We start from the raw sequence: 25,492 nt of genomic DNA on the forward strand, positions 1-25,492 counted from the left end.
TTAAGTATTTGCAAGTTCTTTCACCACTGCTTTAATGGATGGTGGGGTGCTAGAAGGTATTCTCCCTGGCCCCGGTTTCTGAAGGATTTTCATCCCTTAGGTGCTTGGGTGCAGCTGTTTGAGCTGCCAAAAAGGATCAGACTGGTATATACAGCAAATTCACTTTTTTGTGGCCTGCCCCCAACTCTGCTTTATTTTCCATTGGGGTGAGAGACTTGCAAACAGGTAGGAAAACCAAAAGCACCTTGATTTTTGAGCACATCATGAAAACAGGTCCAGTGCTTCCCATATGTGCAGGAGACTCTGTGTAGGGTGAAGATAAAAATCTACAAGCTGAAGGAGACTTGGAAAAACCTCTTTGGAAAGGCTTCTTTTCAGCAAAGAAGCACTGGCAGCTTCCTCCCAGTTCATTGAAATGTTGGGTAATCAGGGTTTTTTTCCTTTCTGCTGCAGGATTTTTATTACAAACACTTGGCTTGGTGCCCCTGTCAGTGCCAGGGGTGACAACTCCAGTATTTCACTGGGGGTTCACATGCTCAGCAAGGGTTTTCTGTAACATTTGCAGCCGTGCCTGGATGATGAGCACTGCCTGTGCCACTGAAACACTCTGTGTCTTCCCTCTGCTTGTTCCAGCCCCCTTGTACCACCAATAAGTGATGACCTAAAAAACAGAGGAAGAGAGGCTGATTAATGGCAATACTTTTATTCTCAGAAGCACAATGGGAAATTTGCATCTTTGCACATTCCTCCAGCCTATAGACTTACCTCAAGGTGCCACATTCAAAGGTTCCAACCTCTAAACCATTGCTTCCTCTCCCCCAAAATAAGCTATGGGGTGAGCTATGGGGCAAGCAAATCCTGGGCTCTGAGCCTTCTGTTCAGGGCAGATTATGTATTTACTGTAAAACAGCTATTGATAATAAGCAGAACGTGTTATCACTGCTGCTGTGGCAGGCAGGGTAGGGAGTCATGTGCTTCTTGCTCTCTTTTTGGCCTCAGGACACTTGTGTTCCTGTTTGTACAATAGCTCTGCTTGGAGAGCAAGAATAAAAAATACCATGTTTTCCCCCCTGCCAGATTGCTGTTTAGCATCCTGCTACATCTGTCTCCTGGGAAATACAGGTTGGAGACTCTCGGGTTGGGGAGGGAATTGAATCCAGATGTTGTGTTTTCTGGGCAAATGTTTCAAGTATTTGGTTGTTACACACAAAAAAAAGGGGAACCAGCTCATCCAGTGCAGGGTAAAAGGTGAACTGTCAGACTCCTGTGATGATGTTCACCACAGAGGGTTTGCTAATGTGAAATGTCGGTGCCAGACATCAGGAGGAACATGGGGTACCGGGTTTTCATGAGCCCTTTTCACTTTGGCCAGTGCCATGAGAGGACATTTCACAGCTGGGTACAACCACCCTGATGTGGAAGTGTCACAGCAGGGCATGGTTCCAGCAAGTGGGAGGAAAACGTGGGGAAAGAAACATAAGTTAAGTTTTTCCAATAAAAAATTATGTATGAGTTCAGTACAGTTCATTAATGGTTGAATCAAAGACCTTTGAGGCCTTTCCCAATTTAACAATTGTGTGATTCTATTTAAGTGTTCACCCTAAAAGACACCATTTGTGGTAGGGTGACCAGGGAGGGATGTGTTTGCATCCTTCAGGGGGACTTTGTACAAATGGCTTGCACCTTCGTGTTTTCCTTGGAAAACTTGGGAAGAGCCTGTGGTGTCCTGGATCCTGGCTGCCCTGAGTGATCCTGCCCTTGGAACATCACCTCAGACAGGGGAGAGCCTTGGAGCTGTAGCTTCACTTGCTGGGGGCTCTGGAAAATCCTGTTCAGCATCAGAGACTGGATTCTCCTTAAGGAATGGGGCTGTTGGTGTCACTGGAGCACGGCCAGTGCTCGAGCTGGGCTTTGGCTTTAATTTTTTTGTGCTCCTTACTACTGGGTAAGAAGTGTAAGAAATGCTTGGCGATGATTTTGTGCTTGGTTGGATGATACAAAACCAAGCAAGAGATGTAAAATCCACAGTGGAGGAATATTTTGCCTGGGTGTGGTTGAGCCTCCCCAACACAGCTCTGAATGTGTGAAGACCTTTGCTTAGCTTGGCTTTGTCTCTCTCAGCAGAGAAAACGCTGTATCTGTGTGAGTGCAAGGCTCTGTGTGCTCAAAGCCACCCAGCCAGCACACCCTGGGGACACTCTGGTCACAGCCCTTTCCCTGCCACACAGGCAGAATGGGCAAGGAGGTTTACAAGGCAGCAGAGGAGCTCCTGGTGCTCTGTGAGCACTGAGCCCCTGGATCATCTGTCCCTTTGCCTCCCCTTCACCCCAGCTCACATCTGCTCATACTCAGGTGTGACAAAAGCCACTACCTGGGCACTGGTGGGGGAAGGACAGCCTCCAAAGGCAGCAGGGGCTGCCTGCAGTGATGGATCTGGATCAGCTCTGGAAAAACACAGCTCAGGGAGAAACCTGTGCCCTGCCAGGGTCCTGTCAGCTCAGGGAAGTTAAGGGACAGATGTGCCATGCGTGGTGACAGCAGCCACCAGCTGCTACAGAGCCTCAGGTGCTGGGGGGGCAAATCCACCTGGATCTGTGTGAGCTCCCAAGGAGAACAACCAGGGGAGCGGGAGGGCAAAACCCCAGTGAGACCAAAATAGGGGGGGAAAAATCAAATTACATTGGATAAAGGCCTGTATTCAATGGTAAAAGAGCTCAGGTAAGACAGGAAAAGTTTACTAGAATGTGTTTTTATCCATTAAGGACAGTATTTTAGAACAGGGGTGTCAAACACAATGAGCTCTCTGTGTTTATGGGGCTGTGGTTATATCATGCTTTTGATAGTAATTTCTCCAGGGCTAAGAAAACAGATTAGTACACAAATCATTTTCAGTTTTATTCCATTTTGACATTTCAGGGTCTCCAGCAACTTGGCATCACTCTGCAAAGCCAGAAATATTTGTGTGTTAAAAGTGTGTTTTGAATTACAAATATTCCAACGTTCACAACACAGAATTTAGGGGACCAGGAGCATTCCTGGACACAATTGCCTAGCAGAGTTTTTAGTGCAGGGCAGCCTCCTGTAGGTGTGTGTTGTGCCATAAGCATGGCATGTGGTTTCTTCTGTTCTGCCTCTCTGGAGCGAGAGAGGCAGAACAGAAGAAATCTCCTTTCCAAAAGGAAAGAAATCTCCTTGGAAAGCAGCAGTGGTGAGCTGCTGCAGCTCGGGGGTGGGCTGGGAAGGAATCTATGGGTGCTGACCAACATTCAAGTAAGGAGAGTGAGGGGGAGCTTAGCTGGCCCTTGGGATGACACAAGGGCATTTTCCCTCCAAGCCAGGTCTGTCACCATCCTGGCGTATGAATTCACTCCCGGTGAAAGGTGCCAGACTGACATTCAGAATAAGAGGGGGAAAAAAAAGAGCCTTGTTCTTAATAATTCTTTCTCTTCTTTGTGCTGATGAAGTACAATGGGACATTTAAATCTGATTTTTATAACATTTTGCATTGCTATAGATCACGGTCTGACCTGGAGAAGACACTTTGTTCTGACTACAATGATCTGATATTTCATATTTTAGTGGTTTTTTTGTCTTCCCCATAGTGTTTCTGTTGCATTCTGGCACAATATGGGCTCCCTCCAGTGGTCAAGGGGCTCCGGGCTCCCGGTGTCGTTTGCCCAGAGGCTGGCACAGGGTGGCTTTGGGGCTGGCATCACAAATGCCAACGGGAATCATGCCGGGATTGTGCTTCTTTGCCCCCAAATCCCCCCTGCGGGTGCCAGGCAGCAGAAACAGTCCTGCTTTGTAACCCCTGCTCCATCCACATTTCAGATTTCAGTGGAACAGCCCCAGCAAATAAAGATTCAGGCTCTGGATTTCCTTGCAGTTCCCAAAACGTTCGCTGCAGAAGGGGGAGAGGAAACAGGAGAGGAGAGAGAACCGGAGATCTGCTGAAAGACCCAGACACAACAATTTTTAGCGAAAAAAATGACTCATTTTTTTTGCATTCCACTCTTCCCGTGGTATTTTGAGACCAGATCCCGACTTTCTCCTGACAGAAACAGTTAATGTGGTTATTGTGGGGGACAAGTCAACCGCTGCCACTCTGAAATGTGACATTTCCATGTCCCCTCCCCGGCGTGCACAACTCCCCGGGCTTGCTCAGCCACGGGTGCGTTTCAAAGACCGCGATTATTTTTGGAGGCACCCGGGTAGGACGGGGATCCCCTCGGATGGCCGTGAGCCCAGCAGGGCTGTGCGGGAAGGTGTCCTGGAGGGCTGGGCCGTGTCCGTGGATACCCCAGAGTGTCACCCAGGTGTGTCCCTGCAGTGTGTGCTCACACCTGTCACAAAGAGGGGGGCTCTCGGCACCTCGGGGTGCAGCAGGGACGTGTGTGACCCCCCCTTTCCAACCCTGGACCAGCCCCCGCAGAGCCCCAGCCCGCGGGGGTGTGTGAGGAGGGGCGAAGGCACCGAACCCCCTTTGCAGGGGGTGGGGGGGAACCCCTCTGCACCCCTTTATATCCATTTGGGGGGTTCAGCTCTCCTGCACCCCCGTTCCCAGGGGTTGTAAGGGGCGAACACACCTAACGCCGTTTGCCGCTGTGTGTGTGAATGCACCGACCCCCATTTGCAGGGGGTGGCGGTGAAGCCCCTCTGTGCCTTTTGGAGTGGGGCACAGCTCTGCTGTCCCCCCCACCTCTCCGCGGGGATGTGCGACGGAGGGGTGAATGCTCCGACGCCCGTAGGCACGGATATATGGGGACACAACCCCTCCACACCTCTTTTGGGGGACACATCTTTCTCCCCCCACCCACGGGGGGGTGTGCGACGGAGGGGGTGAATGCTCCGACGCCCGTAGGCACGGCTATGTGTGTGCGTGCACGTCTTGCACCCCTTCCGGGGGACACAGCCCCTCTACACCCCCTTGGGGGGGGGACACTTTTCTCTCGCCCTCTCTCCCCCCACCCACGGTGGGGAGGGGGTGCGAGGGAGGGGGGAATTGCCGCTCGCCGTTGGCACGGGGGGTTGTGTGTGTGTGTGTAAGCACCGACACCCACTTGCCGGGGTGGGGTTGTGGGGGTGACCCCCCTGTACCCCTCCAGGCTGTGGGGGTGGGGGTGGTGGTGGGGGGGGGGGGGGCCCAGCCCTGTCCCCCCTCCCCCCGCGTGGCGCGGGCTCGGCGCGCGGCGGTGGCGGGAGGGCGCGCGTCTCGGCGGGGGAGGCAGCGGGGGGGGGGCGTGGCCCGCGGCGCGCGCTCGCGGCGTCGCCGCCGTTTGGCTGCGGCCGCCGCGCTCATTTGCATACCGGCGGGGGCTCCCCCCTCCCTCTCCCCGGCCGCGTCACGTGGTCGGAGGGGCCGGGTCGGCGGCAGCGGGCGGGGGGGGAGGGGGAGCGCGGCACTTCCTGTTGGCGGCCAGCGCGGGAGGGGGCGCGCGCGGAGCCGCCCCGCGGTCTCGCGCTGCCTGGCGGGGCTCTGTCAGTCAGCGACAAAATGGCCGCGGCGGCGGCAGCGGCGGCAGCGGCTCCTCTGCTCCCCAGGGCGGCACCGGCGGCAGCGGCGGCGGCGGCGCGGAGGAGCGGGGGACCGGCCCGGCAGCACTGAGCCCGGCACCGCCTGCCCTGCGAGCGGACGAGGCGAGAGCGAGCGGGAGAGACGGCCAGCGGCGCTGCGTTCCCCCCCCTCCCCCTCAGCACCCCGGCGGACCGACCGACCCTGCCCGAGGCGCTGCTGCGGCTCCCCGGGGACACGCCGCCGCCTCGGCTGCCCCGCTCCCTGCCGCCCAGGCGGGTCCCTGCCGGATCCCTGCCGAGGACACGGAGAGAGCCGCGGGATCGCCCCGCTCCCGCCTGCCCGCGGATCCCGCTGCGAGCCAGGCACACAGACTGTCGGGTTTCCCCGCTCCCTCCTCCCTCCGTGAAAGACTTTGCTGGATCCTCCTCCCCGGATCCCCTCCCCGCGCTCGCTCCTTCCTGCGGGAGCGGCTGCTGGATCCTCCTCCCGCCCCGGATCGCTCGCGGGGTCCCTGCGGAGCCGCGGACCCTCCTCCCCTGGCAGAGACTCCGCTGGATCCTCCGCCCCCCCGGAGCTCCCGGCGGGATCCTCCTCCTGCCCGCAGCCCCATGTGAGACTCCGCATCCCCCCGTGCCTCCGCCGTGGTGTTTCAGTTGTTTTTTTTTTTCTTCCACCCCCCCCTCCTCCTTTTATTTTGAAGGGGGGATCCATCTTAAAACTCTTTTCTGGATCCCAGTTTCTTTCTTTTTGATTTGCACTTTTTGAAAAACCCTCAGATGCTCCTCCATGTGGACTGAGAGCCCATCAAGACACACACACGAGAACTCATCCCGATCAACTCCAAATCCTGGCTTTCCGTGGGTTTTGCTGCAACACATGAAAGCAAACTTGTATTTAAGACACACTCGTGCAGAAATTTAGCTGGGGACTTGAACGTGTATTTTGTCTTGGTTTCTTGGTCTTGGTTATTTTTTGTTATTTTTTTTCTTTTTTTTTTTAATTTTTATTTTGCTTCACTGGAAATCAAAGGCTTGTTTTGGAATTGGACCCGCTTTTGCTGCACTTCTCCTCTGGGCTGGATAACACTGAAGCTCTTTGCTTTTCTACTTGGATAGTGTTTTCCTGTTGATCTGTTGGGTTTTTTTTCATCTCCTGTGTGGCAGACTTTTTTTTTCCCTGAGGGGGGTAAACCAACGACGACTACAACAACAAAAAAAATTAATTTTTTTGGCCGTGTGAGATTTTTTTCGTATTCATATTCGTGAAATTACGGGTACACTTACAAAAAAATCTGAAAAAAAAAAAAAAAAGGAAGCATTAAAAATAAGAAAGGAACACGTCAGAAAGACCCCTACACGGTAGACAAAATACTCACTTGTTTCCTTACAGCAAGACTGAATCGAAAGCTGCCAAAGAGCCCCATAAAGAAAAGACTAAAAGGTAAGAAGGGGTAAGAGCCTCTCTTAATCCGGGCACGGGAGTAGTTAGCAGGGGAAGAGACCTGCAAAAGCCGGTGCGTTCCTCCTTTTTCACAAGTCTAAACTAGATTATTATTATTTTTAAACTGCTTCTCAGTCACCGAAGCGAGAAACACCCCAAAACATTTCAAAATCCCTTTTATTTTTATACGATGCGAGCAACCTCCGGACTTTTTTTTTTTAATATAGAATTAATTCAGTGTTTTTTCTCTGTCCGGAATCGCTGTTTCTCCCCGCACAGCGAGCAGAAAGTGCCGTTTGTGAGCATGTTGTGCCATTCTGACATGACATGAAGGCAGCCTCTGCTGCAAGGCATGACCGTGTGCTGTTGTTTTAGAACTTACAAGTGTGAAAATTATCGCAGAGCGGCTTGGAAATGATCCCGGGGCTGGAAAATTGTGGGCATGGCCAGCAGTGCTGCCCTGTGGGCGAGTTCATGAGCTCCAGCTTTGTCCTTCATGGCTGCTTTCTCTTAAAAGTTCAAATATCTAGCTTTGGGTTATTTTTCCTCTTTTCCCCTCTGCGTAATGAGATTGTGAGGATCCGCAGTAATTTTCTCCTGAGTATTCACAGATCTTCGTCTAAACCTGGAATGTCCAGGGGGAGAGCGAATATTAAACAGAATTTATTCATCTTTAACTGCGACGCAGAAGGGGAGGAAAATGGGGAGGGCTCAGTTGTTAACCTGAGAAATCTTGAAACACTGGAAGTTTATTAATTGTTCGAGGCTTCTTTGTTTGTATCACAAGTTTGTGTCAAAGGTTAATCTTCTTAATATGTAATTAGTTGAAGGTTCAATTATGGGATTTATTGAACTCAATTGGGTCTTCCCCCCTTCTATTCCCATTAAAAATAATACTGCAGGTCTTTGTGACTAGTTTATTTTCTGCTACAACTCGACTGTATCTGCGAGAAGAGATTTATTCAATATTCTAACAGCCAGTTTAAATTTAGAAATAATCTTTGGGACGTCATACCCGTGTCTGTTGCATATTTTTCCCTCTCGTTTGCATATGTATGTATCTGACGAATTATGCTAATTTATGTACAGAAATTTGCTGTGGACATTAGGCCGGTTAAGGTAATTAAAATTCCAATAAATCCCGCTGTTAGTGGGCTGGCCGGTGGTGCAGAGCTTTAAATCAGGTGGGTGTCGGTGGTGCTGTGGACCTGAAGACAATGCCAGAGCGAAGGAGCAGGAGAACATCTGCACTGCTGCTGGATGCACTGGGAGAGCCGGGCATGGCTTCCAGATCCTGCCCTCCTTCCCTGCGGTGCGTGGGTTTTTGGTTTTTTTGTTTTGGATTCCCCGACGACTGAGAATTTAAATGGGGTTTTCTCTCGGATCTTACATTTTTTTAATAATAATAATTTCGAGAAGCTGGTGGGAAGGTACACACAGGTTCTCACTGCTTCCCCTGGTGTTTTCCAGGGAGAAAGGAGGTGACTTGCAGTGGGTGCAAACTGTGCTCAGCACATCACGGAGTTTCCTTCCCGCAGCCGCGGTTCCTGGGGTTCAGGAATCCCTGGGATGTCTGGCTGGCTGCTCCTGTGTGTTATTTGTGAGCTCAAAATGGTGTGTGCTGAGCAACAGCCCCCGGATGCGCTGGCGTCCCTGCTGTGGCTTCTGGAATTCTTTCCAGAAGGGGAAAGCATCGATGTCAGCCCTGAATACCCCAGTGAGGAAGCTGCTCCAGCCTCTGGAAGCTCGGTCTGCTCTGGGGAGCACCGTGGTGCTTTCTAGCTGAGATTCCTGGTGGATAACCTCACCTGGCTGCTTCCGAGCCCGGGACTCAGTCTGTGGAAAAAAAAAAAAACAACACAAAAACTGTAGTAAATCAGATTATTTTCAACTTCTTGTAGGGAAAATGGGTGCTTAACGTAGCAGCAGTAGTGTAATAATGCCTTGTGTGGCTTTGTCCTTATCTTCAAAGGGGAACGGATCATTTCTGAGTGGAAGTGATCTGCCTGGCTTCCTGAGATGAGGAAGGTTCATTGCAGTCCAGCCCCCGGAGAACAGGTGCTGCCACGGGGAAACTGCTGCAGCCAGGACTTGCTCCAGGGCGAGAGGGATGGGCATTAGTAGGGGCTGATTTTAGGCAATATTTTGTACTTTTGTATAAAGGTTTTGTTCGTAGCAATGAAAGAAACAAGACAGACAAACCTTTTTATTGAGAACTCCTCTGGATTGCAGCAGGATATATTTAAGATATATTAATTTTTCTGTTCTATGTGTGGATTCCCGTATTGACAGATTTAAGTCTGCTGTCCATCAGACTAGGAGCTGTTGTGTTACACACGGGTGGTTTGTGTGTGCTGTACATCAGCTTTGCAGCACATGGATTATTTTGGAGCTGGCAGCGGTGCAGGGCGTCAGTCCCAGTGCCTGGGAATGTCCTTGTGGGCAGCCTTGGGCTGTGCCATTTCCCCGCTGGCCACAGCAGAGTGGAGTTTGCTCTGGGACGCTGCCCTTGGGCTAAAAACCATGTGGGGACTTGGAGGTTCACCCTCAGAGCCGCGGCATCTTGGCTTCCTCCAAAATCTGTCTCTGATCACCTGTGAGTGGATGGGTTTGCTCATTGCAAAGCCTGCTGGACCTTGCTGGGGTCAATGAAAACCCCACCTCCGCCTCAATTTCTGGTTTCTTCTCCAGGTTTTGTCTTTTCTAATAAAATAACACACTCCGCTTTTGATAAATTGAGATCTTTCACTGATGTTTGAGGGAATTAAGGTAATTGTGTACTCTTTTTGCTTGAAAGAGGTTTTTTAGACTTTGAAAATAATGAAATGGAATTTCCTTAAAATGAGAAAAACTAATTGGGCAAAAGACTACTTTTAATCTGACGATTCTTTGTTGAAGTTCTCAAAGCTCCCATGTTTCATACCTTGCCAAGAAAGGACTAACAATAAAACAAGATAAAGTGAAAGGTTTTGTCAAGCAGGGGTTTATAATCTCCTTGTGTAGTCAAGCAAACTGTTGCTGAGTGGCAGTCTTATAGAAAGCATAGCTTGAAATTAATCTAGAAATAAAACCGCTTATTTTTTAGTTTTTCATTCACTTCATTCAGAAAGGCCAGGAATTTTATTGACAGAGTTACTGCCTACTGTTCACTCAAAATGACCTAGACCTCTGCAGCCCCTTCAGATGCTCCATGCCATGGAGACTCCTTTTCTCTTTCGTGTTACATTTATTAAAAGCCCAATGGCAGCGTTTACTTTCAGTTTTAGCTGTGAAGACTTAACCAAGAGCGGGGGATGTGGGAACGGGTAATATGTTAACTTAGCAGCTGGCCTCTCCGAGATAAACATGCGCTTTTCCAAATGCTGTCATCTGGCCCCTTTCCAAAACAAGCTGAAGGAGGAGGTCAGGGGTGGAGCCATCCCCTGCTTCAGTAAAAAGAGGCTTTCATTTGGAAAGAATTGCCAGATCGTATTGACTAAAAGAACTGCAGATTTAAAATAAAATGACCAAACCTTTCCTGAGTAAACCAAATGGTCTCTCTTGATGGCTTAAATTTAAGTGCCTTGTTACAGTGCTGCTTCTTTTTAAAGGTTCAGCAGCTTTAGTGCAGAGTGCATATTAATGCTTTAGAAAAAAAAATCAGTGTTTTATGTAAGACTTTGAACATGACAACTGATAAAAAAATCTATCATTGGTAACAGTAGAGACCTGCAACACAAAAGTGCTATTGTTTTAATTGTTTAAAATTCAGATTACAAGATAATGGTAATACCATTAGAAGGTTTCCCCTTGGCCTAGAAGCTGCAGGTAGGAGTGTGTCGATCCCTCAGTATTAAAGATGAATGATAAGGAAACCTCTTAAATGCCTGTGACGCTGCAGTCTAGCCAATTTAGGATCAGCTGATGCCTTCCAGTGATAATGGCTTGAGGTTTTCAGCTGTATTATGAAGATATCAGCCAGGGCAAATAGTGTTTAGAAGAGAAGTATGCTTTATTGAATGGGGAGATGATCTAGAAGTGACAGTAAATTGCATTACTAAATGATCTATGTGCTCTGTGCCGTCTCTTCACTGGCAAATGCTGTTGGTAAAATGAAAGATGGTTATTCTTAATGTATGAAAGCAGAGGAATCAAAGTATTATTTGATCTCCCTTTAGGAATCTGTGCTAGTTAGGGAAATTGTCAACTGAAAGCATGGCTAAGTTGTACATCTTAAATGCCAGAAGTAGATGTGTTTAGGCTTATTTTATCATTACTTAATCATGGTTAACTTCACTGTGGATTCCCCAGTACAGTTACAACTGTGTTTTCTGAAACTTCATTTGTGCTCCTTCCTACCTTGTCCCTAATATGTTTTAAAATCTCCCGCCCGAGATGCAGATGTCTGGATTTGATCATAAACAAACTGCCTGTTCTGGCACAGAGCAGGCACTGTGCTCTTTGAGGTCATGTCAAAGATGGTGGAAAATGCAGCACTACTCTAAAATATGCATCTGATTCTTTTGTCTTCTTTTTGAAGAGAGTTGCATGTCTCTCTTCCTCCCAATAAAAAGGCTTCTGTCACTGAAGGCAGCTGTAAAATAACTGGCTGTTCTTGCATCTCGAGGTTCAGGGTACCAGGCAAATCCGAGTGACTTTTGGTCTCAACCCTGGGTGTGAATCAGCGCTGTAATTTTTCAGCACTGAGGTCTCAAACGTAGTTGTAATTCAAGTTCATAAAATATTAGAAGCCCTGACGGTCCTGAGGTCTGGTTTCTGGAGCTCTTCCCCGTGGGTTTGCAGCCAAGGATGGCTGAGAGGGAGAACAGTTATCTGTGCTGCAGCAGTGATGGTTTATGGCTGGGTGCCCAGATTGTCTGGCTTTGCACACAGCTTTATAGTTTGCCTTTGAGGGCTGTGGAGGAGGTGGAAGTCATTTGTAATAAACAGCTATCTGCAGCCTGCTTTTTCTGGGGTTTGAAATGTACAGCCATTTAAAAAATTGCAAACCAGATGTACATTTATTTAGATTTCAGTCCGGAACCTCTGTGTTTTAGGAACTTGGTTATGAGAAACGATAACAATTGCTTATTGCTTTGTATTGAAAATACCTAATATTTATCCCTTAGATGTTTGGGCTGATTTTTAAGCTCTGCATTGCTAGACAGTAAGATTTTTCAGGTGTTTTTTTTTTTTTAATTTGAGAGAAAAATTGACTTGTCAAATCGGTTGGCATTCTTTGTGGTAATTAAGCCCCAGAGAAAAATATGTTTATATATATCAAAATAGTTTTCATGCAGCTACCAGCTATAGGCTCATTTAGGAAAAGATAACAGCCACCCTCCTTCCACAGCAAGGAAAACAACCACCCTGGGCTATGTTTAGTTGCTGCCCATGGGTGTTTTCAGAGGGAGTTCCATTCTTCCCTCTACTTCTCTCCCGCAGCTTCTTGTTCCTGGGGTCTGTGCATGTTTTCCCGTGCTGATTTTCTGAAGGGATGGTGCTGCTGCCTTTGTTATGGTCTTGCCCAAGAGGAGTCTCTTAGAATGGCATTACCTGATTTTTCTTAGACGTGCTCTTTTCTTTCCTATTGCTTTCTTCCCTTCCCGTGTTCTGTATGCACAAAGTTTACAGTTTGCTCTCTCATCCTGCATTTCCAAAGATTCCTGATGGGAAGTGGGAGAGCTGTTTGTTTTGGTGGAGGGATACAGAGTGCTTAAACACATTCTTGGTGGTCAGTGTGTCCCTGGATCGATTGTTAGTCCAGGCTAACTTCTGCCAAGTCTATTTTAAGCTCAGCCAGATATCTGTGTCGTGTCAGTTTGATTTCAGTCCTGCTCAAGCCTCCGACTCTCAGGTCTTTTAGTTCTTGAGAATTCCAAAGTGTTTTCATGGCTGATGCACACGTCACTTATTGGTGCTGACAATGGAGATCCTTGTTTTTAAACAGTAGCTGGTTACTGGTAAACAAAAGAGCATCAGCCCAGTGCTTTAACACAAACCATTCTAGAAAAAAGGAGCAGTTCAGGGAGATTGCCAAGGGGAAAAAAAAAAAAAATCAGCTGTCCAGATGCATAATGTGCCGACTGCCATTTTCCTGTGCCCCTACAAGGTCATTAATAGACCATGGAAGGTGGTCTTGGTGGTGTTTGTAGTGTTTTTGCTTGAACTCAGTGTATGTTCACAGTAGCCCTGAGGATGATCCTGCCCATGAAATATTAAGCTGAAAACTGAAGTAGCACTGCAGGCATAACCTAATGGGGGTGTGTGTAAATCAAGTAAATCACTCCTTACACCAGCCTGTTACCAAAGGCAGGAGCGGGATTCCTCATTATCCCTCTGCTAACATCATTCTGTCCATCTGCAGGTCTCAAGTTCCCTCTTCCCTCAGTGTTTTTAATTTCACTTACCAAGTGCACAAACTTAACAGAGGAGAATTGCTTCCAGTGTTTGTATTGTCTGAGTTTTTACCACATCATCAGCTTTGAAACGGGTGCTGCCTTGAAATTCTTTCTCTTACAAAAGATGCTCCATCTTTGCAAATCTAATCATCCTTATCTCCTTATGGTGGAATGCTGTAAGTGCCCAGTACTCATTCCTGTTTTGTGATGCAGAAGAAATTGCTCTTAGTTAAAAATAACCTGTTGGCATTCGGGGGCTGTTCACATCTTCCTGCCTATGAAATTATTTGGTTTCTCTTTGCTGATGTAAACTATAATGAAGTATATGTTTATCTTGAATATTTCAAAAATAAATTAATATGGGGGATGCAACATCTTCTAATAAGGAAGGAGGAGAGCCTAGTGGTAGCAAACTAAATGCTATTTAATTTTATCTAGTATGATCATAATAAAATATATGTCTGATCCAGGTGTGGAGCTAAATTTGGTGTCTCACAGTAATAGAACTGCTGCTGTTGAGGAGCAGAGTGTCTGTATAAACAGCACTGTTTCAAGTGAAAGATTTGTTATCTGGAACTTAGTGGAGCTTGGTGAATGTGGTGAATTTTTACTATTTCTGTTCTTCTGATCAATCTCATAGAACTCAACTCCTTCACTTGGGAAAAGAATGGTCCAAGTAAGTCTCATTACCCCAACAGTGCCTTAGAGATGTCAGTCTTTGTACTCTGCTACCACATTTACATGTAATAATTGAATAAAGCAATGGTTGGCTTAGTGGATGGATGTTTACGTAATGATTTGCCTAAAAGAAGACTCTTAACTTGAATTTTTTCTTACATTTGTGAGAATGAAATGTACTTCACAAATCTCTGGGTGAAATACTGCAGTGATGGCAAAACTCATTGCTTTTGAAGCCAACAACCCAGACTGATAGATATAATCTTTTTTATCTGGGTGATATTGCAACTGATAGTCCACCTGCCCTGAAATTGTGCTTCCATCCTGCCCCATCCCAAATCCCTCAGTCAGCATCCAGACAAGCAAGAGCTGCTGACTTTCTGGAATTCTGGCTGCATCTACTGATCAGATAACATACTTGGAGACATTGGATATATTTCTGAGAATATTTGCTCCCCTGGGCATTTCATGCACTAAATGAAGGCATAAAATAGTTATTACTAAGATCATAATTGACCATAAATTGATTTCCAAAGTGGTATTTACTGCAACTAGTTTTCCTGTCCTGGAAGATCATTTATGGCTATTTCCTTTCCCCATTTCTCCTCCACCCTGTCTCTCCTCCCCCATGGAGCTGCTATTCATTTGCTAAGTTGAAAAATGGATGATGGCCCATTCTGATGCTGGGTCTGATATTCTAATTTATGCTTTTACTATGGAAAGTGAAGAGAGGAGCAGAGAAGTTTATTTCCATTAAGCTCAAGTTTTAAGGATTACCCTTTCAGCACTGCAGAACTAATCTTTTAAACTCTGGTAGATTTGTGGAAGGAAAGGTGGATAGATTCTGCTGTTCCTTAATTTTGGATGGCAGGATAAATCTTGAACTGAATCCAGTTTCCAGCCTAAAGATAGGTACAGAGTAATTGTTTCTTATCTTATTCAAATTATGCTGCCATCTTAATTTTCAAAGCAGCCTTGCAGCTGATGATTCAATGGAACAAAAACTTAAAAGCATCAAAAGTATTTTCTTTAAGTTAAATTACTTGATTATGGTGAACAGTGTGTTTTGATTTTTGTAGTGAAATACTAGGAGTGTATAAAGTGCACAGACGAAGTAGATTTTCTTCATTTGTGTTGAAACTTTCAGAAATTTTTAGTGCACAACTTTTAGTACAGTTTATTAGTCTGTAGTGTGTTTTGTCTTCCTTGACTCAGATCAAATTTAGTGTTAACCTCCTGCCGAGAATTCCAGGACCCCTGACATTTTATTGTGACTCTTGATTAGCTCACCAGGGTTCCTGCTAAGAATTCTTCTTTCATTCATTTGATAAATTGAATTCCCTATTCACAGTGCCTTTAAATAGAATGGTATTTGGAAAACTTGAAGACAACAGCTTGAATGTTCAATGAGCTCACTCAGCAAATTTAAAAATGCAGAAGAAGGAAATTATGGGTTTGTGTATTCTGAAATCTTCTAAAAGAATAAACATCTTACAAAAACTTAGATCTCCATCATCATATTTGCTTTAAGTGTATTTCCCATTTGGTTTCTAAGACAAGGAGTTCTTTTGACATCTCTTTTCCCCTTTTCATCTTGTTTTGCCTTGTTGTGTCAGTAGCTGTGCATTCAGCTTACCTGTGCATGTGGGAGCAGGTATGATGAGGTGTCACAGCACAGAGGGACACAGGGAATTCAGCTTCCCAAGGCAGTGTGGAGAGAGAGCCCCTCATCCTTCCCACCCTGAGCTCTACAGCATGAGGAGCAGTGTCCTTATTTTTTTCTGATTTGAGACGTGGGGACAGCCCTTCCCTGTGAGGCTGCTGTGCTGTGATTCCCCCACCCAGGTCTCTCTGTCAGCTTCCTGGAGTGGGGGCTGCAGCAGTGTCCTGCATCTCACCCACCTGTGCCTCCAAGGTGACACCTGGAGATTTCAGTGCTGGGGTAGCTGAGACCCACTCCTGTCTTCCTAGAGATTGGCTTCTACAGCTTCTGCCACACATCTAGGAAATGATTTTAATATCACAGGACAGCCCAGGCTGGAGGGGACCTTAGGTCATCTCAGATGGGCAGATGAGTGTTTGGGTCGGGTGACACGTGTGTGTCAGGTCACTGCTGCTCTCACTGTGCTGCTGTGCTGGTGTTATTCTTGGACATGCCTGGTACAGTGTCCCTGCCTGTGGCTAGGAATGAGGGCAGTGTGTGTGCATTTTTCCACTCTGCCTAAGGGGAGGTGTTGCTCACCTTCCTGGGCCTGTGTAATCACACTGGAACCACTCATGAACATGGACACCCAATGGACCTGTGTGCCTGTGCTGCTGTGAGCTGGGGGTCTTTTGCTGTAGGTATTAGCACCACCTTATTCCCAGAATAAGCATAAGGGCAGCACCATAAAGCCTGTCTTCAGGGTAAATTCTGTTTCCTTTTTTTGATGCTGTAGGTTGTGTTGTCCAGCCCCACCTGTGTGAGAGCACCAACCTGGTCTTCAGCTCTGGCAATAAATAAGTTTACTGTGTTTTCACCTGCTGCTGACAAAGTGATTTGGCTCAGAAATAATTGAGCACTGGCACCTAACTGTGATGGAAGGGGGAAAGGAAGATTAGGTGTGTTGGAAATCCTTACAGGTAAAATGGTGCATCATTGTAGTAACACAAACTTGATTTTCAGGTTTTTTTTAACAGAGGAACAAAAAGGCTTAGCTTTGCTTGCTGGAGGGCTCTGAGGGTTTGCTGCACAGTGCTCCCAGCTGTGGCCTGTCCCTCCTGACCTCATTGTCCCTTCAGCATGACAGGTGACTGACTGGCTCCACCAGCCTCTGTCCCTGGGAGTGGTCAGCTCTGAGTCTGCGTGCAAAACATCCTGTGGAGCTGCTGCTCCTGTTCCAATTTCCTGGCCTCCAACGTTGCAGTATCCCTGTGCAGCTGCCCCAGGAAGCAGTGCTCCTCTGAAGTGTTCTTGGACTTCAGCTAAATGGAGCCGGCAAGCTTGTCTGTGGGTTGCTTCTGTTCCTGGGTCAGCTAAAGGGTGACACTTGGTCACTGAGAGGGACTGGCACAGGGCTCTCATCTTCTGAAGTATTTCCAGAAACCAAAATAGCCAGCAGTATCTGGAGAGACAAACATGCTGTGCTCTTGCTGAGCTGCTGGATTCCAAAGCTGTTTTCCTTTGTGCATTATGTCCCAGGAAGATTGGGGACGAGCTGTGGAGCAGATGCCAGATCAACTGCTGGTAACTATCATCAGGCCTGGGAGGGAGGGTGCTGGGAATGTAAATCTGGTTATCTGCACCCTTCACAGTGTGTAGCTTAATTTTTCCATAACTCTCTGTTTGCTGGGGGAGGAGAGTTGTTTTTCATAGCATGTTTCTTGCTGTTTGTAGCCTGCTTTGAGTGATGAATTCAAGGCAAGCTTTTTTTTTTGGCCGTGGGGCTTTTTTACTTTTGGTCCTTGCATAGCCTGAGTGGTGCCCATGGTGGGGTACTTAAGGTCTTCTGGGGTGTTGTCAGCAGATTGAGGGAGCAAATTCTGTTATGGTTCATGCCTGAAATGCATAATGGCTGAGGTTTGGTGTACAGTTCTAGCCCATGGCCACATTTACCTACTAACTCCTTGAGCTGCCCCTTGTTAGAGCTTGTATTTACACTAATATCCCTGCACTGTGGAGAGCAGCACCTCCACAGGAGAGGGGATGAACCTGTGTGGTGGCATCCCTGTGGGATTATCTACATGAATCTCTTCATTTGGATTGGAGCTTCCATGATTGATCAGGTGATTGTCCCCACTTGCTGTGCTTTGATTGGCGTCATGTGTCTCGGAGTGCAGTTATCAGATGCCTTTTAAATAAAATGTCACTGGATGATGAGTTCCAAGGGTGCAGTTAATGCTTTCCTGCTGCATGGGAGCAGGCTGGAACTGGCTCCACCTGGAACAGGGATGGTGTGGGTAGGAAATCCTCTGCAGTGACAATTTTGCTCTGCAGATCCACTCTGGTGTGCACTGCTCAGTAATAAAGGGGTAACCCACACCTGCAGTATTCCTGGTTTTACTCCAGTGCTCTCATCAGCACCCATCCCTCTCAGCTAACACAGCAGGAGAAACTGGAGTGTTTAACAAAACCAAAAGGAAGTCTCTAGATGAACAAAAAAAAACCCAACTCCAAGCCCTGCTAAATTTTACTGGGACTTGGCAGTGCTCAAATATGGGCTCTTCAAACTTCTGGTTTACCAGTCCTACTTCATCTGCATCTTTAGTTTATAAAACTTTTTCTTCTCTGGAATTTCCCCCCTCTTCCAGTCCTTGGTAATAACCAGGAGAAGCTAAAACAAGGCCAGGTTGGTGTGCTTTTGAAAAATATCTTGAATTGAATGATAGTAACTACCTGTTCTGCTTTATTTTTGTTCTAATCTAATCTGCTTGAGTGGTTGTTTACCTTATGTGTACACAAAGGAGGGTCACATTAAGTTAACACTGGGTGAGCTGGAAACTTCAGTGGGAGCCCAGGTCCTGCAGCACACAGCAGCTGGAATTCTCCTTTTCTCTCCTTGGGGTCCTGCCAGGATTTTATTGCTTTTCAACCAATATTCCAAAGTGACATCTTAGAAACACCATGTGCTACTGCTGGAAACACAGCCTTGAGACAGAGCATGGAACACAGAAATTCTTTCTGATCCTGGAATTTCTATTTTACACTTTGTAGGAGCAGGATTATTAATTTAATCTCTTGGGCAATCTAAAATGTGCCTCTAGTTTCACCAATTTTAATTGAGTGTGTTGCTTTTCACACCGTGTTCTCAGCTAATGCTGTGATGTTCCTGGTTGGTTTTGAATGGCAGCTGCATTCTGCTCCTGCAGAGACTCCAGATTTGGTGGAATTTCTGAGTGGCTGCAGGAATCTGCCTGCTGCCCCTGTTCAGATCAGTTTTCTGTTACACACTTCAAGATAAGTTCACCAGAAACTGGAGCTTTCAGAGTCCTAGCCTACACCTTTTAGCAGTGGATGGTGTCTTGATGTTTCAGAGGAAGGAATCTCCTGTCAAGGCAAATAATCTATTAATGAGGCCTAATTGCAGGACAGGGACATAACTGAACAGTGAGAAACCCCAAAACATGGCATCAAGAAATCATAAATTGAAGTCAAACAAAAACTCTTATTAAACTTCATTTATACTCCCTACAGGAACAATTTTTGTACCCAGACTTTTAAATTACAAGTTGTAGTTTCAAGTTGTGTGCTCACAACTGAACATGTAACTCCTCCATAGACTTATCTTGTGCACAGGGTGTGACTGGGGGCTTCTCCCCCACTAATTCCCTGGAAAGGAGATTGTAGGGTTTCACTTTGTAAATGGGTAGAGGCTTTCAGTTCTCTAATTGTTTTTGTGTCTGAGAATTGGTGTGGCCTTAAATCAACGTTGCTTCATAAAAAAATAAATCTTCTTTTCTTTTTATGTTTTTCCTCTTTTCTTCTCCAAATGTATATTTATAAAGACTTGGTATACATTTTAATGTTGGTTTTTTTTTAAATGCTTCAGTGTGGAGGATTTTTCTTTACCTAATCCAAATCTTCTTTGTTGCAATTTAAATTCAGTGCTACTTACCACAGCTGAAGGCGAAAGATTTTACTCCTTGCTTCTCTACCTCTGTCTTTAACACCTTTTTGAATAACAGGGTTGCCATCTCTTTAGATTAAGTGAAGTTTTTTCCAAGGGCCTGTGCTTTTTTGTTTTCCTGGGTGCTATTTTCTGGGCCCTCTCCAGCTGACCTGTGTCTCTTTTGCTGTAGAAGTCCCAAGCTGGATGCAGCACATCAGCTAAAGAATTTCTGACCATCTGATATTGTTGCTTTGCTTTTGTAGTGAAATCCACTGTAGCACATGCTTTTTTCTCTCCCCAAAACTGGTGTTCTGCCACTTGTTCCCTATGCTGTATTTATATAGGATTTTTTCTGCCAAACATGGTACCCTGTGCTTTTTCTCACTGATTCTCTGCCTTTTTTTCTGCATTATGAGTTAATCACAGTTCTGAATATTGTCCCTCCTTAATTGTTTTCCAGCCCCATGACTTGGTATATTCTGGAAACGAAGTAAGTGGACACATTTTTCCAGCAGCAAAGTGGTTAATTAAAATTTTACTGCTGGACGTGTGGCACACTGCAACAGAAATTCATCAGGTCCCTGCCTTGTGGGAGGGTTTTTGTGGGTTTTTATTGTAGTTTTGTTCTGTACCTTAAAATTACTAAATAATAGTTGTTAAAACTATTAAATAATAAAGCAATCATATTCTTACTAACAAAAATATCCATGTGGATTGAAAGTTATGTAGTTTAGTTGCTTCTCTTTCATCTTTTCCAAAAATACCTGGGACTATGCTGTAGGAAAAAAAAAATCAAGCTTTTTTTTTCCCTCCACAATCCTTGTCAGCTCTTGCAGATATTTTTTTCTTTTCCCTTGTAAGTAATGTGTACAGTCTTTGCCATCTGCTGCTCTTCCAGAATGCCATCCATCCACCTGCTCGTGCTTTAAGGTAACCTGCAGTGACTTAGACGTGGTAAAATGACAGCAGGCCTAGCCAGGGGGGGAACATCCCATTTCTCTCAGGAATTTTTAAGCTGTTATTGCCTTTGCTGGCCTGATTTCCTCTTTGGAGTGGTAGCAAAATGTTTAGCTCCATCTCTTTTCTTCCCTGCCATTTTCTGTGAGTTTTTCTGAGAAGCCAGATCATCTAAAATTTTGAGAAAAGGGACTTTTAAACACATCTTGAGTGTTTTGCCTGTATGGGTGTTTGCTCCTCTTGTTGGGTCCCACTGGGGGTTCTCTTGATGAGGGAAGCTTTTTTGTAACAGTTTTGTGTTAGGAAAGAGAGACATATGGGACTTTTTTGGTCTTCAGTTTGTTGTTTATTGTTATCTTATTGTTATTTTATTAAAAGTTCAGTTTGTTATTTATTGTTATCTTATTAAAAGTTTTGGTATGTTGTCTGTACTAGATTTAGTGTGCAGGACTAAATATATGAAGCACTGTAAGAAGAAGACAAAGACAACCCTCAGAAGCTCCCATCTTATTTCCTATTTACATCTACACTAAAAATCCTAAAACTTAAGTTTCTCACCTAATAACAAAGTACAGTATTCTCTATTATCTGTTTTACACTCTAGTAAACTCTAGTCTATCTCAAAGTCTTATTAGCCCTCTCTGTAAACAAAAGTTAAAACCAGTAGTTCAAAATACTCCCTGTCCCCTAAGTTCCCACATGCTGGAGCTATATTCATCAGAGCTTTGGGAAGGAAGCCAGAATGGACCTTTGCAGGGATGGAGGTGGGGCAGGAGCCGCCTGGCTGTGGGTGCTTTGCTTCTCCTGGCACCAGCTTGGCCAGAGCCCATGAAATCCCTGGGAGAAATCCCTGGGAGAAATCCCTGGGAGAAATCCCTGGGAGAAATCGGTGTCGTCATCTGCAGCTCCGCACCAGCGCGGCCGTTGTTGGCCATCTGTTCCCTGCTGACCTCTTTAGGGGGGGCTGGAACTGAAAGAAAACTACTGTCACTTCAGCCCTCACAGGGTCATCTGTCACTGCTCCCCCTTCCCCACCAAGAATCAAAACTAATATTTCCTCTTGCATGTTAATGAAGCACTTAAAGGTTGGGTTGTTGTTGCTTTTTACAGGCACGGTGCTCGTGTTTTTCTGGCTTTTCTCAGTTTGTCCCCCTGTGTTTGTGCTGGTTTTTTTCATATTTCCTTCTTACTTATTTGACCTAGTTTTGCCTGCTGGTTTCTTTTTTGAGGTGATTGGAGAGCTTGTAATTAGGGACCAGCTTGACTCTTTTTGATTAATGACTGAGCCTGGATATCAAGGGAACAAAGCTGGCACTTTACCAGTCACACCAGCTCCTTCCCTTCACCCATATTTACTGTGCAAAGGTCACAGAGCTAGACCGTGTAAAGATGAAGCAGGAAACAAAATTAGCAATAGGCAAATACAGAGTTTAAGTTTATCTGTTCCAGCACTTGTGAAAACAAGGATTGCAGATGCTCTGGTGACCTCCTGCTTTGTTAGGATTCCTGCTGTACCTGTGGGTATCTGCATTGTTGTTTAGATTCCTGGTGGCTTCCAAGAAACAGAACCTGCCTCTTCATATGGGACAGTATTTCAGGTGTCCCAAAGGAATCAAAGCCTGCCTTTCCAGAGTTTGATGCTCTTATTTTGACGTTAATTTTTGATCCCATTTCATCACCACCCTTCAAGCTCTTTTCCACCTTCAAAATTTCAGCCACTTCTTTCTTACAATGAGATCTTGAAGAATCTCCAAAGTAGTAATTTTCTTCCTTTCTGTTTGAAACTGTGTGGTACCAGATTTGGAGAGCTTGTCTTTGAGAGCTCATGTCTGTGCTGTCCAAACCCTCTGTTATCTGTTATCACCTGTAACAATGCATGGATCTATTAATTCCTTCCATAAAACCTCCACAGCCTGCATTTGGATGATTATTTGCCAGTTCCTTACAATTCTAGTTATAATATATTCTTTTTTTACAGTTTTTTCCCTCCCATCATCACTGTTAGGAAAAATGCCTGTGCAGGAATGCACGATGGCCTCTTGCATGATGAGGAAAGCCAAAACCAGAGCAGTGCTTGAGCAGCTGTGTGCAAGTTGTAGGATTTCTGTCAGTAAGAGTAACTTCCACAGCTGGCAGGGGAGTTTATTCCAGCATAAAGTAGGATTTAAGGTGCAAGAGGTATCTTGGAATTAAAGTAAGGTGGCTAAACCAGACGAAGGCATCTGTAGGCAAGGATTAGGAATGCTCTGCTGAAAAGGCAGTTTTCCTATGTTATTAAATAAACCTTTAGCATCTTGCTTATACAACAAAATTAATGAGGTTGTTGAGGTTAGGAGCAGTGTGACACAGAATGACAGGAGAGACAGGTCTGTGTTTAGCCCTCAATTACTGCAGGAACTTCTGAACTCTAAAACGCTGTATGGGCAATAATACACATAGGCTCTACCTGAAGGTTGTTGAAGAACACTGTTCCCAAAAGGAATATTGCAGAATGCATCCAGAATGTCCCCTCAGTGCTGATCCACAATACCAGCTGTGCCTTAAACTGTGGAAGCAATCCAGCTAGAAAACTCAAGTTCTTACACAGCTTAAAAAATAAATCAGCCTAGATTTGTTAATTTTTTAAAGGGATTAATAAACCTTTCAGCAGCAGGCACTGACAGGCCAGAGCCACAGTGCTGCAGTTGTTGTGGCCATGACCTGCAGCTCCTCTTGCTTTCCTGTTCTGAGAGAGCTCTCAAGCACATGCACTTTAAAGATAACCTTGGCTTAGGCTTGGATTTCATAAGCAATTTGCAATCTGTGAAAACACCACTTCATTCTGTAGTAAAACTCCTTGCTCATAAAAATCCCTCCCCATTCATATCCATATGTAAGAACAAGGCAAACTCCTACAGGGATATTCTGAGACACTCCTGCTTTAGAACATGAGCTTTGTGTTCATAAATGTTTTACCCTATTTCCTGCAATAAAGATTAAATTGTCGCTCAGGAAGTAAAGATGCAACATGTGCCTCTGACAACGTAATCAAACTCTATATAGCCATGTTTTTATTGTTTTCCTTTTGTTTTGCTCTTAGATGACTAATTTCTGCCTAAAACTGACAGCAAGAGTTGCCATCTGAGAGGCCGCTTGGAGCTTTATTTCTATTTTAAGCATATTTAAAGCACATGTATTCAGAAGTGTCATTATGTAAATCAGTTTTGAAAATTGAGCTCCATTAAAAATTGCAGTATCATTTTCTGAGCTAATCCGAGGCTATTTTAATCTCAGAAATGAAAAAATAACCCCACAACCAAACCTCAGGTTTTTGTGAGGAGTGCCACTTCTTCCTCTGATGTTGTAATTGCTGTGCTAATATGTTAATAAAATACTTTGTATTCTTAGTGGGGCAAAATGTTTGCTCTTCTTGGATTTGGAAAATTCGCTGGCCTGAAATTTGGACTATTTGGAAATTCCACTGCATTGCCTGGAAATAAAAATTGATAGTGGAGTCCAGTATAAGGAATGATTTTAGCAGTGGTGAAAGTTGATCCCCAGGGTTGGACGCTTAAAAGGTTTGGCTGGACCAAGAATGGTTGGACCAGATGATCTTTAAGATCCTTTTCAACCTGGTTATTTAGGAAACGAACTTGATATTAAAAAAGAGGCCTAACAAGGAAGCTGGGTAATATGTACTTTTATAGCTTAAAGAAAACTCTGCATGTTAGGCAAAGTGGTGGTGGTTTGTTTTTGTGTGTGGTTTTTTGTTTTTGTTTTTAAGTACTGCCCTGAGTATTGAAGGGGATTTAAATGTAACTGTGGTGTTCTGGAATGGCTGTAATGGCATGGGGTTTCTTAAATACTAGCAAGAGGAAACCAAAAAGTTTCTCATTTTACATGGACTTGTTTCATTCACCTGCTTTCAAAAACCAGAAAAAGCTGAACTTCCTCTGGCAATAGTCTGAGAGCTTGGGGGAGTTCACTGGAACAGGGCCTTTGTAGAGTCTGCTGTGACTTGGGTAGGGAGCACTGCAAATGAAGGGACTGGATGTTGTTTCTTTGTAGTTTCTGAGATCCTGGGGACTTCTGTTCTCCACTGAGCCAACAGGGATAAAGGCAAATCTGTCACAGTTTCAACTCAGTTTCTTTTGGCAACCCAAGTCATCACTTTTTGCAAAGTCCTAGAAGAAGCCATTTAAAAGTACAGTTTCAAGCACCTTTGTCTTAAATGTGATTGAACATTTTCTTAGTGTAATGCAAATCCCCACCTGCAGTTTCCAAGGGCAGATGTTTCCCAAACCTCAGTTTACAGTACAGGGTTTAAAAGGTGGCTCCTTGGAACTGGCATAAGCTGAGCAGGTGGTGAATTTTTGGCCATGACAGAAGGTGAATCAGTATATAAAAAACAGATACTTAATGCCATTTCAGCTGCCTGGACCTCCAGTGGTGCACCAAGAGCTCCCAGATGTGCCCAGCCTCTGGCTGCTATTCCAGACCCTGGGTCTTGCCATATCTCTCACTTCTGTAAATAGCCTGAGTGCTGTAAAGCGCCTTAAAAAGGCACTAACACCTAAGTTTAGAGCTGTGAATTGCTTTCTGTAGTGTTTATAGTTCGGGGTGACACAAGGAAAGGGAATCTGCTTTTAATTTAGTCTGGAGCTCCATACAGGATCTGTGTAAGCATTGAAGCATCTGCAGTAGACAGGATCAGTATTTTCAGGCAAGGGAAAAAGCCAAATCCCAGAATGCCCTTCAGCACCAAAAGATCAGAAGCTACAATGTTCCCTTTTTTATAACAGAGGGAAACTATGTAGGAAAATGCTAACTTCTTAAGAGGCAAAATGTTTCATAGGGAATGTTTAAAGACACTATGTGCAAAATCTGAAGAGTGGTTGTTTTCTCCTTCAGGTAAAGAGCAGACAGATTGTGACCAAAAATAAAGGGTTTTGTAA

The 25,492-nt window shown here is 45.3% G+C and overlaps 1 protein-coding gene across 10 annotated transcripts in view; it reads left to right on the forward strand.

Annotated features, from left to right (window-relative positions):
• The first annotated feature begins 5,791 nt into the window (after positions 1-5,791).
• Positions 5,792-25,492, forward strand: part of TNRC6C (trinucleotide repeat containing adaptor 6C) — a 103,262-nt gene continuing 83,561 nt past the window's right edge. For 2 of the 10 annotated variants that reach the window (XM_059864584.1, XM_059864589.1), the window contains exon 1: positions 5,802-6,955. The gene's annotated coding sequence lies outside the window, so the exon portion shown is untranslated. Of the gene's footprint in view, positions 6,956-25,492 lie in introns of all 10 variants that reach the window. The other 8 variants (XM_059864586.1, XM_059864591.1, XM_059864587.1 and 5 more) reach the window with 7 other exon arrangements.

Source organism: Haemorhous mexicanus, chromosome 20, assembly GCF_027477595.1.
Source record: "Haemorhous mexicanus isolate bHaeMex1 chromosome 20, bHaeMex1.pri, whole genome shotgun sequence".
In the NCBI taxonomy this organism is placed as follows: Eukaryota; Metazoa; Chordata; class Aves; order Passeriformes; family Fringillidae; genus Haemorhous; species Haemorhous mexicanus.